The sequence below is a fragment of the Eubalaena glacialis genome, chromosome 3, assembly GCF_028564815.1.
Source record: "Eubalaena glacialis isolate mEubGla1 chromosome 3, mEubGla1.1.hap2.+ XY, whole genome shotgun sequence".
NCBI classification, from domain to species: domain Eukaryota; kingdom Metazoa; phylum Chordata; class Mammalia; order Artiodactyla; family Balaenidae; genus Eubalaena; species Eubalaena glacialis.
The window spans coordinates 128748966-128763138 of record NC_083718.1 but is presented as its reverse complement, the minus strand read 5'-3'; the positions used below and the strand labels follow the sequence as shown (position 1 = coordinate 128763138).

Sequence of the window (14173 nt, the reverse complement as noted above, 5' to 3'; positions counted from 1 at the left end):
AAGTGTAACCAAACAGAAGGGGCGGCAACACTTTTCTAGAAGGTTCAACAGGATTCACCAGGCAAACTAAGAAAGCAGTTCAGTCACTTTCACTTTCAGCTTAATTCATCTAGCCGTGCTGCCTCCCCTTAAGCCTCAGCCCTGGAAGATGGTCCATTGCTTTGCCACTCAAAGAGTGCGGTATATATAGCACCATGGGCATCTCTGGGGAGCTTGTTAGAAATGTGGAATCCCAGACCCCACCTCAGACCTACTGAATCAGACTCTGCAGCTTAATAAGTTCCTCACATTACTGTTTGAGAAGCACCTCTGGGTCAAAATACTATTCAGGTGTACTGTTCTTTTTAAATTATGGTAATAATTAGTGACTTGAAACTCACTTCTGATTTAGGACTGCATGGCTCTTTAAATAGTTATATCTGCATTAATGCTGTAGTAATGACATCACAGAATTGCTGAGATTTATGAGCTAGAGAGTAAATTCTATATGTGTTGAAAAATTAGATAAATTTGAATTTCACATGACAGTTTAATAGGGGCTTTAAAATTTTAACATGTGTAAATCATCTTCTGCTTTCTCAATGGCTTTTCCTGAGTAGTGGGTCAGAAAAGAAATTTATGTTATTCTGAGTTTTTTTCCCAATGTGGACTTGTAAGTGATTAAACGATTAATTTATAAATTTGCTCTCTGATTAGGAGGTGACTTTGATAATCTGGATCTGTACTGGTCTTCTAAGACAACCTGGTAAATAAACAGAAATGGCTCCCTGGGTCTTTGCTTTTTAAAACCTATTGCCAGCTGAAAGGTGTAAAGGGCGATTTAATAAATACAGACAACGTGTAAGCAGCTGAGGACAGGAGATGCTTGAATTATATGTGTCTGTGTGAGTGGACAAGATGTGCTTTTCAAGATTGATGATTTAAGATGTTCTTTACATTCCTAGCCTGTTTAAACAAGGCTTAATTCTAAACAACACTTTCTTGTTTTCTTGCTTTTTCAAAATGCACTGTCCTTCTCCATCCCTTCAGGATTGATTGCAGGCGTGATCTAGGATGCTGCCTGTCTGAAGCTGTAACTTCTCTGTTTTTATAAAAGGAAGATTATCCCTTTCTTAATTCTTTGTTTTCATTGCTGTCAGATGGAAGGCTTTCAGAAGAAGTCAGTTAGCATTCATTGCACCTTCCCAGAAGGTGCCTCAACTTTTGATTGAGATGTTCTTGAGAATTCTGTGTTAGTGGCGTCTTGGCATCCTTCTGTCTTCTTTGACTTTGACGGCTTCTCCTCTGCCCTCCTCCCTGTTCTCCTGGCTACTCCCATCAGGCGTTTGCCTCAGCTTGCCATTCAGCTGCTTCTCTCCTTCACAAATCCATCCTCTCCTTAGAATTTACAGGGTTTGATTACTTTCGCACTTGATCAGCGGTTCCCAAACTTTGTCCTGCCAGGTTTTAATAGGTATTCTGCTCTTCTTGACCCCTAAAAAAATTAATTGGTCAGGAAAGAGTGCAAATTGCTGATTTAGACAGAATTAAACATCGTTCTCCTTGTTTATTTAACCACAGGACAACTCAGAACCTTTAATATGCTGCCAGGTGGGGGTTAGGTTGTTGGGTGTCTTATTCTGAAATTTCTTTCCTGGTAGAACCCTCTTAGGAAGTATCTAGCAAGACCAGTGTTCAGTGTAATGTACTTTGGGACCTCTTCCTTAGTATCTCTCCCACGTGCCCCTCTCCATCCTATGCTGTGTCTAACGATCTCATGTGCTGCTGCAAATTTAGTATTCTTAAATTCGTCCTGAATTCACCACCACCAACAATACCTAACCTCTACTGATCACTGATTTTACTGCCAAGACATTTTCTCAGAAAAGCTCCTTTGCCTCTTCAGTGTCTGTGAAATCAAATTCAAACACCCTAACCTGATATTCAAGACCCTCTTGGACCAACCAGCTGGCAACCACACTTCTCCCTTCCCCAGAGTTCAGCATCCTGACTGTACCATTTATTTATTTTGTTTATTGCTTGTCTTCCTCAACTAGAACGTGCGCTCCATGAGACTGGGATGTTTGTTTTGTTCATGTGTATCCCACGCATCCACAACAGTGTCTAGCAAGTGGTAGGTGCTCAGTAAATGTTTCAAATATAGATTGAACGAATGATGAAGCGTTCTCAGTTTTGTCTCCTGCCTGTGCTCACTGTTGAGTCTCTGCTCTTTCCTTGTTCTTGTTCACTTCTCTCAGCCCTTCATCTTGATCTGACATCATCTCTCTACACCCTTCAGAATCTACCTAAGTACCATTTCTTCCAAAGAGTCTTCTCTAATCATGACCCTTCTCTCATTGTAAGGATCCCTCTCTTTGGAATGTTGTTCTTTATACCTGTCTTGTCAGTAAATACAGTCAGCCTTGCAGTAAAGTTACTTTTAAGCTGAAAAAGGATCCTGGGGTATTCATGTTTGCCTCTTACGTCACTGTGGAATATGCTCAATAAATTTATAAATGAAGGGGACAAACCCAAGATTGTGCTTCATGTAAAGTGAGCCCCGTTTGTGTCTTGGCTGCATAGGGTGGACCGCGGCAGTGCTGTCACGCCTCCGCATCCTCACTTGAGCCTTTGACGTGAATGCTTGACGTCCTCAACAGTCTGTTACCGGGAACTTTTAATTCTCCAATGTTTCTTTTTTCCCAGAAGACATTTCTTTGGTATGTTACAAAGCTTGGGTTGCAAAAATTTCAGCTGCTCATTACGTTAGGAGAGGATGGGCTAAGAATTGAGAGATGGGAGGGTGGCCAGGGGCTCCATGAGTTGATTTTCTTTCTGGTTTCATTTGCACATTTCATTCTTTTTTTTCCCTCTTTTGGGCGAACAGGTTTCCCACTTCACAGCAAAATTTCTGTTTAAATTTTTTCCCCCAGTATCTTTAATTCTTTCTCTTTGTTATTTGCTTCCCCTCCCTTCCCTCAGAGGAAATTCAGACACTCCCACATGTATAAACAAATGCTGGGAAATTGCAATTCTCTTTTATGCAAAGTACATTTTCTCGGGCAGCTCTAAGCCCCGTGTGTGTTCTAAGGCTGCTGACATGGGCTTTCCACTGAGCCACAAGAAAGTGTGTCATTCTTTCTCTTCCACAGCCTGTCTCCTGTCCCCAGGGGACTCAGCAGCAGCCAATCCATAACTTGTCCTCTCTCTCATAAACCCTCTCTAATCCCCCAGGCCTTTTCTAATACAGCTTTTCCATTTATTTATGTATCACCAGCTATGACTTGTTCTGTTCCAAGGTGGGGATTAACCAAATGAATAAAAATATATATTTATTTGGGACGTAGGATAGCAAAGGCTTGGGAACCAGGCAGACTTTCGTCCTCAGATTCCCATGTACTAGTTGTGTAACCATAGTTATTTTCCTTTCCTAAGCCTCAGTTTCTCCATCTGTGAAGTGGGGATAGCGTGACTGCCCCATAGTGTTGTGGCAAGAACCAGATAAGATAATTCATGTGAAATTTGGAGCACAGTGTGTAGCACCTGGTGATCACTCTCTAAATGGCCAGGACAGTGTGGATGATGCTCTCAGCCTTTCTGGCATCTGGGGTCCTAGGGCCTGAATCTTTTTCATCCTTCTGTGCCTGACACATAATAATCAAGTCATTTTTGTTTCAAAGACAAAAATGCAGGATTTTGCCTTCAAAAGCCATTCAACTAAGTAAAGCGAGGAGCAGGGCTCCTCTGTTGGTCTCAGTCTGCCATGTCCAGGCATTTAAAAGAAGAGGCTTGTACAAGAAGTGCAGTGGAAAGGTGTATATTTCCTGGGAGTCTGGCATTCCCTATTAGTCTATAAGCAGACCTTTAAGCAAAGGAGGGCCTTTATGAGTTGTTTAGTACGTTGGGTGACATTTCTTGGATGATGTGAGATTCTTAAGTAAGAATCTCATTTCATTCACTTATAAATGAATGGAGCAAACCCAACATTGGGTCCCAGTAAAGTAAGCCCCGTTTGTGTCTCAGGCTGCACAAAGTAGACTGCAGCAGTGCTCTCCAGGCATCCGCGTCTCAACTTGTGCCCTCGAGATGAATGCTTGACGTCCCTCCCTAGAGCATGCAGATGACCTGACTTTGTACTCTGGCAGTGGTGCTAGATCTGCTCAGGAGAATGCAGATTTCTTCACATTTCCGCACACGGTCCTGTACGTTTCTGGATTGTACTTTCTCCTCTGCAGAATGAGGAGATTGGCTAGATTATCTCTAAGATATTCTAGCGCTGAAGATCACATTTTCAGTCCCAATTTAAGAGCTTCTTTACATTTCCTGAAGGGAAACTTCTTTATATTTCCTGAAGGGATCTTCACCAATCAATCACCGCCTGGGGGACTGGCTTTTATGTTGAGTGCTCTGGTGTGAAAGGCATACATCTTTCAAGTTGACCTCAACTTTCCTCTTTTACCTTTTCTCTTTTGTTCCTGCTTCCTCTCTTCTTTAAAGGTGTCAAGTAAAGCCAACAGTGATGAATCAGGTTTACTTTTCTTTTGGTGACGGTGAAATCGGTGAGTGGAGAGGTTTCATCCTGTCTTTTTCCTTTTGCTCATTCACATCTCCCTTACTGAAATTTCCTTGGAGCTTTAGCATGTTCTGTCTTCATCATGTCTTTCCCTTTGTGATCTAAGATTTTCTGTGGATAGTGCCAGTTTTCTGCAGCCAGCCATGGAAAGCAGCGCTGCTTAAACTCACAAGGCCCAGCAGATCCCCTGTGAGTGTGGCTTGCATAGGGGTGGGGTGATGGTGGGACACTGAAACATCTCCAGATGCATGAGTACGGAGATGGGTAAACAGTGTACACTCACTGCTTGGTTTCCATCTGTTTTAGCTGGATGATGACAGCACCTCAGACTGGGTGCAAAGATTTCTCCAGGGATGGTCAAACGGTGGCCTGAACATACAGCAGGCTGGGAACCAGAGGTGACTATTTCAGTAGATCTTGGCTGCAGCTGAGCCTATTTCTGCCAAGCCAGGGGTTGTCTTGGTCTCAGTGGAGCCGGGACTTCTGTAGCATTGTTACACTCTGGGCTGTAATCCTGACATTTCAACCTCTTGGACACTGAAGAGTGGTTGGGCCTCAAATCTTCAGCCACAACTCCCATTCAGCCTGCTTTGTGACCTGACATTTCTGGCATTTAGGCCTCTTTCTAAGCGTGTATTAACACATTGGGGGTCCCCATCAGAGAGGGAACAGGGAGCCCAGGAAGTGGGAGAGTGGCCCTGTGTTGTGATGTCTTCAGATCATTGCCCTCTGCCTTTGTTGGGGATTCCTTGGTGAGGACTCCGCTAGGTGTCAGGAGGACCATCAGAACTCCCCCTGTTAGAGGGGAGATACACAGCTAAGCTGTGTCACTTTCGAAACTTTGCATTCCTGTCAGCTCTGGAGAAAATTACCTACTCCTTACATCACAAGGAAAGAGTAACTGTTTCAGGACAGGCCATTTGCAGAGACCGAGACCCTGATAGAAAGGCACACAACCCCCTGCTCTAGTTTGGGTTTCCACAGAAGCTGAACCTGAGACAAGAATTCCAGGGTGCATTAGTTGTATGGGAGAGGATCCCAAAAACAGTGGCGGGGAAGTGAGGAATGAGACAGGAGGAAGGATGTCAGCAAAGGACGTGTTATCAAGCAAGCTGTCCCTGTGGACAACTGGCACTTGATCCCACCGGGAAGGTCTGGGATACAGTGTAGCACAGGTGCCTCCAGGTTATCCCACCTGAGACATGAAGGATCTGCTGGCCAGACAGCCTCGGGCAAAGAGATGCAAGGGGTGAAGTAATAAAGGCCACAGGGATGTGGTGCAGCACCGGCAGCTCTGCTACAGCTGTTATCCCAGATTCACCGTCCAAAGGAGTTTAGTCATTTTCTTTACAGAGAATGAATCCAAAACTCAGAAAAGCAACTGAGCCTCAAGGTCACAGAGCTAGTTCCTGAGATTCAAGGTCACAAGGATCCAGGTTCCCTGACTCCGGTTCTAGTGCTCTTTCCACTTGGCTACTCAAGGCAGAAATCTAAATTTGTAATGATTTATGAGGCGTATGGTATCAGATTAATGGAACAATATTCCCTTTCTGTCGTGGATTTGTTGGTCTTTTTCTAAGTGAAAAATTGTCAAAGGGATTCAATCCTGAGAGCCAGAGAAAGAGCAAAAAATGGCTGAATGTGTAAATAAAGTCTCCCAGGAAGATCATATTTTTGAAGGTATTCATTATTCTTGTCTTTTTGTCATTGTCATGTCTTAAGTGTTTACTTGGGCTTCTAGCTTTTTGCTTTTCCAAGGACAAGGCTGATCCATTCTAGAAGAGCCTGACAGCCATCACCTTAACAATGGCTTATTAATATCCAGGTTATTTAAGATGCAGAGGAAACATTTATCACAGAAGAGCAGCTTCTCAACATGTCCCGCCAGGTGCGATGACGCATGTGCCTTTGTGCATATCATGCATTTGTGGAGCTCCTCTGGATGAAAGGGTCAGGATTGCTTATAAAACATTGTGTTAGGTGAGAGCGGGCTTGCTCTTCGATTCTGAAATGCCCACAAGCCTTTGGTAATGCTGAGAGTGAAGCACCTGTGTGATTCCCAAGGCTGAGCCAGAGGCTTTAAGCAGCCTGCACCATAACCAGCTTACATGAAGGGGAACACAGGCTGAGGATGCTGACCATGGCCTCTGGCAGAAGCAAAGCCCCTAGCAGACCGGAAGTGTTTACATTGGAAATAAAATGCCTGGGTGTGACTCTGAACTCATGGGACTAGCTAGAAACATGACAGATGATTCTGAGGTTTGGGCTAATCATGGGATTAGCCAAAGACCACGTAAAAGTGGAGAAAAGGCTTGGAGATTCCATCTACATTTTCTCTAATTCTTGGATGCATTTTGGTTGCTGAGTTATGTCTCCATTTTCTTATTTATCTGAGGCCAAAAGTTTAAGTCCTACTATGTGATCATTTATAAACTTTTGGAAAAGGGATCTTCATATTGGAAAAGCTTGTCCAAGTCTTTCTTTAGAATTCCCAGAAGGGTATTGCTGGGTCTTAAGGTCAGCACATTTTTTTAAGGCATTGGATGCATCTGGTCTCCAGAAACGGGGAGACCGTTTTTATACTCCCTTTTCCAGTAGTTTCTGGTATCTCTTCCCTTAGATCTTCTTCAGTTACGGATGTGTCATTCTTTTTTTACTTTGCCAGGCTGATAAGTAGAAAATGATATAACGTCATTGCTTTAATTTGCATTCCTTTGAATATTATTGTGATATTTTTTCTTGTGGCTGTTGCCTCTTCGCATGTCATATGAAGTTGCCTGTTCTTGAAAGACACTGATAATGCTCTCCTCCCCTGCCCTACCCTTTTCTGCTGCTGGAATAACTTTAACTAAGCCAGGCATTCCATTGCCTCTTCCCTTGGGTCCCTATATAGCTATGGGCTGGCTAGAGAGTAACTGTGAGCCCCTGGGGAGATGGACCACCCACTAGAACTGCTCCCAGCTCAGGGCATCACCTGCCTGTGTGTGCAAATTAGACCAACTGGTAACTTCTGGTTAACAGACCTGTTTGACAGAAGGGATTTCAATTGGGGATAATCCTCATTCACTTCAATAAAGCATGGAATGAGTCCGGGCAAGGGGATCCACTTTTTACTGTCTAAAGTCAGACCTTTCTGTGTTTTGTTGTTGGTATAGCTTGCTCTGTGTTGCCAGCTTTTGAACTCAAAATGTGTTTTGTTTAAAAAAATAAACATGACTTTCTTTGAGTGACTTACTTTTGCCTTCTAAGGAAGTGACAGGACGGGGACAACCATATTCTATATCAGGCCATCGACTCTGAGCCCCTTCGTTTCTCATTTTCCTCTGTCTGGGGTAGTGCTCTGGGCTGCTGTTTTTGAGGGAAAGATCTGTTAAAATCAAGAAATATTCACCCTTTTGGTATTTGCCCAGAGTTGGGCCCCTTGGAAATGGGCAACTTTCCCCATTTGGGTGTGTTCTTTAGGACCTTTCCTACTGGCTTAACGAGTTGTCTCGGTCTGTATTAGTGGTGAGGAGATATCAGCTGTCTGTGGTTGGAGTGGACTTTTCAGTGTCGAAGATGAGCTATAAGCCAGGTAGATGCTAATCAGGAGAGAAGTAAAGCTGAACCTGGCCCAGTCCGCCCGAAATTGGGTATATTTATTTCCCCCACGAATTTTCTTGTATATGGGGTGTGGCCTATTCTCTTGGAACACCATCAAGATAATGAAAAGGAGAAAACAGAGAGCAGGAACCAACAGCATGAACACAACCTGCAATGGTCAGGTTAGCGAGGTGTCGGGCACAAGGTTTATACCCTGCATGCAGGACCCTTTCTTTCCCACTAGAGGGCACTCTTGTCACTCTTAAAGCGATAGTACCTGGGAAAAACTGGTTGCTTCTCAGTTGAAGTCCCCAGAAGCACACTGCATTTAAGATGCTACTTTGTGTCTCAGCTTCCATTCTCAAGGTGTGTTATGAACATAACACTCTCCAGCCCAGACAGGAATGGGAAGATTAGTGTCTGGAAACTTCTGTTGTAAATTAAGCATAGTCAGTCTCTGCTTATTTGTGTTTCATTAATGAGATGTGATTGTAGCCCTGGGGCTTTTTTACACTTGCAGAAGCAACGTCTACTTTTGAAGTGCTGTACATCCAGTCTGCTCTTCTCCTTTGCCCACATACTTGGTGTAAATGTGGCTGCAGCAGGTTTGTATGGAGGTCGGTGGAAGATGAGGCCTTGATCTTCTGTGTTGATCCTGTTTACTTTGGGAGAGCTGGAGAGTACCCATGGTTGGTGTGGGTCAGCCTGACAGGAGATTTTCCATTTAGAGAGGATTTAAAATTTCAATCAAGGGAAATGCAAGCCATATTTCACTCACTCAATACATCAGGGAGTGCTACCATTTAAAAAAACCACCATTCTGACTTCTGGGGTTTCCAGGTCATTTGACAGCCGCTGTATGGGATCAGTTCCTTGACCCTTGGTCAGAAGTTCCTCCAGATTACAAGGCATCTCTTTATGGACATCTTTGCATTTACACCAATCTTTTTTTTAAAAATTTGTCAGCCTTGGAGGATGTGTGAGGTGACTTGCCCTTTACTTGTAAGAATGAGGGGTGACTCCCCCCTAGAAAGTCACCAGTGTTAATCAGTAGAGCTGCTGGCAGTGCTATTCCTGTTGGGGGTATAGGTTTTGGGAGTGGTCGTTGCTTGGCGACCAGCACAGTGACAGCTTGCTTTCTGGCTCCTTGAAACTAAAGTTCCACAGGAAGAGCATAAAGGACTCACATAGCAAATATTCCCCCCTCCCACACCCGATCCATGACTACTACTACCAGCATCCTTACTAGCTAATAATTATATAGCATTACTATGCTCCAGGCATGGTTTATTTTTGTTTATTTTAAAAAGCTTTATGTTTTAGAACAGGCTTAGATTTACAGAAAAACTGTGAAGACAGTACAGAGAGTTCTCATATACCCTATACCCAGTTTCCCTTATTATTAACAAATTAGTATGGCACATTTGTCACAATTAGTAGACCAATGTTGGTACATTATTATTAACTAAAGCCCAGACTTTATTCGGATGTCTTTAGTTTTGACCCACTGTGCTTTTTCTGTTCCAGGGTTCCATTTAGGATACCACATCATATTAATTGTCATGTCTCCTTAAGAGCCTCTTGGCTATGGCAGTTTCTCAGACTTTCCTTGCTTCTGATGACCTTGACAGTTTTGAAGAGCGCTGGTCAGGTATTTTGTAGAATGTCCCTCCGTTGGAGTTTGTCTGAGGTTTTCTCATGATTAGAGTGAGGTTACAGATTTTGAGAGGAAGACCTCAGAGATAAAATGCCATTCCCGTCACATCCTATCAAGGGCACATACTGTCCACATGACTTGTCATGGTTGATGTTGACCTTTGTCACCTAGGTGAAGTAGTGTTTAGCAGGTTTCTTTCCTGTAAAGTTACTACCCCCGTATCCAGACTGGGTTCTTGGAAAAAAGTCACTGAGTGGAGCCCACACTTAGGAGTGGGGAGTTATGCTTCACCTTCCTTTTTTTTTTTTTTTAATTTATTTTATTTATTAATTTTTGGCTGCATTGGGTCTTCATTGTGGTGTGCGGGCTTCTCATTGCAGTGGCTTCTCTTGCTGGGGAGCACGGGCTCTAGGCACGTGAGCTTCAGTAGTTGTGGCTCGCAGGCTCTAGAGTGCAGGCTCAGTAGTTGTGGCGCATGGGCTTAGTTGCTCCGCGGCATGTGGGATCTTCCCGGACCAGGGCTTGAACCCATGTCCCCTGCATCGGCAGGTGGATTCTTAACCACTGCGCCACCAGGGAAGCCCCATGCTTCACCTTCTTGAGGGCAGAGTAGCTACACAAATTCTTTGCAGTTCTGCCCAGGCAGTTTATCTCTTCTCATCCATGTATTTATTTATTCAATTGTTTATTTACATCAGTATGGATATTCATGGAGATTTATTTTATACTTCGGGTTACCATAAAATATTACTTGACGGGCTTCCCTGGTGGCGCAGTGGTTGAGAATCTGCCTGCTAATGCAGGGGACACGGGTTCGAGCCCTGGTCTGGGAAGATCCCACATGCCGCGGAGCAACTAGGCCCGTGAGCCACAACGACTGAGCCTGCGCGTCTGGAGCCTGTGCTCCGCAACAAGAGAGGCCACGATAGTGAGAGGCCCGTGCACCGCGATGAAGAGTGGCCCCCGCTTGCCGCAACTAGAGGAAGCCCTCGCACAGAAACGAAGATCCAACACAGCCAAAAAAATAATAATAATAATAATAATAATTAAAGGTGCTAATAATTAAAAAAAAAAAAAAATATTACTTGACTTTGTTGCTCAGATTGTTCCAGCTTTGGCCACCGGGAGCTCTTTGCATTGCTCTGTGTCCTCTGACCTACTTCTATCATTGTGAGATAGTTGTTGTTCTTTCGAGTACTTTCTTATTTTCTGACACAAGATACTCCAGGCTCATCTTAGCATCTCCTGCCCTAGTTCTAGAATCAGTCATTTCTCCGAGGGTGGTATTAAAACCAAGATCTGGGCACTAAGTGTTCTTGTTGCTACAGGGTTGCTGTTGCTTAGAGGCCCTCTCAGCGGACAGAGCAGGGAAAATTATGTGTATGTACTAATTTATAAATTGATCTGTATGTAACCATCTGTATCTGTATTAAGCTAAACATGAGCATACTGATGTCTCCAATTCTAATCCGTTACCACGTGGACCCTTCTGGCCTCCTCCCCTGGGAGATCTGTGATCTCCTACTCCAACAGTATGGTAAACTTGGCTCCCACCATCCGCCATGTATTTACTTAATTGTTCAGTTCCAGTATGCATGTATAGCAGTGTCAGAATTGTTGACAAGACCCCCATGGAAAATAGCTTTATCCACTAGAGTACGGTGCTGCTTATGTACAGTTTCCTTTGCTGTAGTTTTACAGACTCCTTATTTCCAAAGTTGCTTAGGGAGCACCGTTTTTTTTTTTTCTCCGCTCCTTCCAGTGAGGTTGTTTCATACATTTGTAATACAGTTAGATTGTTTGGTCACATTCTGCATTTCGTCTTGGGATTTCCCTAACCTTTTACATGATTAAAAAAAATTTACGTATATTAAAGTTCACTCTTTGTGGGTTTTGAGAAATGCAGGTATCGCCATTACAGTGTCATAGAGAATAGCTTCATCACCCTATGAATTCTCTGTGCTTCACCAATTCACCTATTTAACCCTTCCCCAATCCACTGATTTTGTTTTTTTTTGGAGCAGGAAAGGCCATAACCTCTTTTTATTTGTATTTCCTCCTTACACAAAATCATCAAAATAGGAACAGAGATGGGCAGGGAAAAGAGCTGAAAATTTGTTCAATCCACATGTTCTCAGGGCTATCCCAGAGAGCACTTGAGGCTGAGTGCCTGTTGGCGTAGCCGCAGATCCAACACGAATTCCTCATGCCTTGGCCTGAAGTCTTCACAGATTGGTGGCGTGAGCTGTGCAATTCTCATCCTTTGCGCATCTTGACGTAAGGCAGGAAAGTGTACTGAAAAGCTCCTTTCTGATGGGCAAGGCAGATCAGAGCCCGTGGTGTACTTCCTGCACCTTCTGTGCTGCAGGGGCAGAACCTGAAGCTGCTTCCAAGGCTCTAGACACTTGCAGGCAGGGCTAGAGGCCGATGGTGTAAGAGCGGCCTGTGGGGTTGTGAATAGCAGAACAGACTAGTGCTGTCACAGCCCACTCATACCACACCACCTTGGAATTGCTGCATCGCCAGAAACGCACACAGGTGGTCTGGCCTTCACGCACGGTAATGGGTTGCTTAATGGGGAAGAGGATGGGAAACCGTGAAAACATCTCAGGAGAGTGAGTCTCTGGACAGATACTCAGAGTGATGTCCTGATAAAGCACAGTCTCAAAGTAGCCTGCAAAACCATTGCAGCACTGTGTTCACCTCCACGGGAAACTTCAAGGTGCAGTAGCGGTTGTTGGCAATCATGGGATCTCTGTTGGGATGGCTGAAGGTAAAACAGGGCTGGGGTGCAGACAGCTGGTGGAAATTGTGCAGCCATACCACATAAAGCATCTCAAACTGGGCCTCAGGGTCGCGGTCCTTTTCCCGACAGGCTCGGACCTCATTGTACGGCCTGGAGGAGGAGATGGGAGCTAGAAAGGAGGTATACTCCCCAGGGATGCTCACGCCATCAGCTTTTAGGAAGCGCTGGGCTCCATCCAGGCACTCCGATGACAGCTCATTATCAGCTTAGGACCCCAGAAGCTCACTGACAATGATATCCGCTTTCTCTGGAGCCACCCGTTCCTGCATGTCCGATGAGACTGCTGTCACCTGGCTTCCCCATTCTTCAAACTGCCAGTTCTCCAGCATCACCACAGCATTTGGGTTCTTCTCCACAGCGTACAGCTTTATCCGCCAGTCAGCCTGCTTGGCTGCCTGCAGGGAAGCGTTCACCAGGGGCCCCTTGCCAGCAATTGGCATTGTCAATTTTCTTTTTTGTATTTTAGCCATTCTAATAGGTATGGCTGTAAGGTATGCTGTGGTATCTCGTTGCTTTATTTTGTAATTTCCTAATAATGATGTAAAACATTTTTTTCATAGGCTTATTTGTCAACTATATACCTTCTTTGGTGAAATCTCTGCTCAGATCTTTTGTCCATTTTATTGGGCTTTCTTACTGTTGAGTTTTCATGAGTTCTTTGGATACAAGTCCTTTGTCAGATATGTGTTTGCAAATATCTGCAAATTTCTGTGGCTTCTCTTTTCATTATTTTAACAGTCTTTTGCAGAGCAGAAGTTTTTAATGTTAATAATGTCCAATTTAGATCATGCTTTTGGTGATGCCTCTAAAGACTCATCTCCAAACCCAAGGTAGCCTAGATTTTTTCCTTTGTTCTCTTCTAAAAATTTTATAGTTTTGCATTTACATTTAGGTCTGTGATCCAGTTTGAGTTAATTTTTATGAGAGATGTAAGCTCTGTGTTTAGCTTTTTTTTTTTTTTTGCATGTGGATATTCAGTTGTTCCAGCACCTTTACTTGAAAAGACTATCCTTTCTCCATTGAAATGCTTTTGCTCCTTTGTCAAAGGTCACTTGACTATTTGTGTGGATCTGCTTCTGGGCTCTCTATTCTGTTCCATTGATGTATGTGTCTATTCTTTCACCAATACTGTGCTGTTTGGATTACTGTAGCTTTACTGTAAGTTTTGAAATCATTTAGTGTGATTCCTCTAATTTTTTTGTTCTTCAGTACTGTGTTTGCTGTTCTAGGTCTTTCGGTCCAGGCATGGTTTTAAGTCCTTTACATATATTAACTCACTTAGTCCTCACAGTAACCCACTAAGAGGCCCAAAGAGGTTAAGTGGCCTGTTCAAAGTCACATAGCTAATAAGTGGGGAAGGCAGGACCCAAGCCTCGGCAATGTGGCTGCATTGCAGTCGCTGGCTCACATCCACCCACCAGGTGGCCTCTGAAGGTAATAAAGAAGGGATACTTGTTTATTTTTGACACCTTAGTGAGAATACTTAGAGGCGATTTCCTGGACCCATTGTCTTGGGAAACAGGCAGCGTAGTGGGGAGTCTCAGAGTTCTTGCTTTAATTTCAGAGACTTAGGTTG

At 43.9% G+C, this 14173-nt stretch overlaps 1 protein-coding gene and 1 pseudogene across 4 annotated transcripts in view; one reads left to right on the top strand and one right to left on the bottom strand.

Moving 5' to 3' along the window:
- ST6GALNAC3 (ST6 N-acetylgalactosaminide alpha-2,6-sialyltransferase 3) overlaps nucleotides 1-14173 on the top strand; it is a 544206-nt gene that overhangs the window by 70318 nt on the left and 459715 nt on the right. The gene's annotated exons all lie outside the window — the stretch shown is intronic.
- Nucleotides 12208-13037, bottom strand: LOC133089039 (protein arginine N-methyltransferase 5-like; annotated as a pseudogene).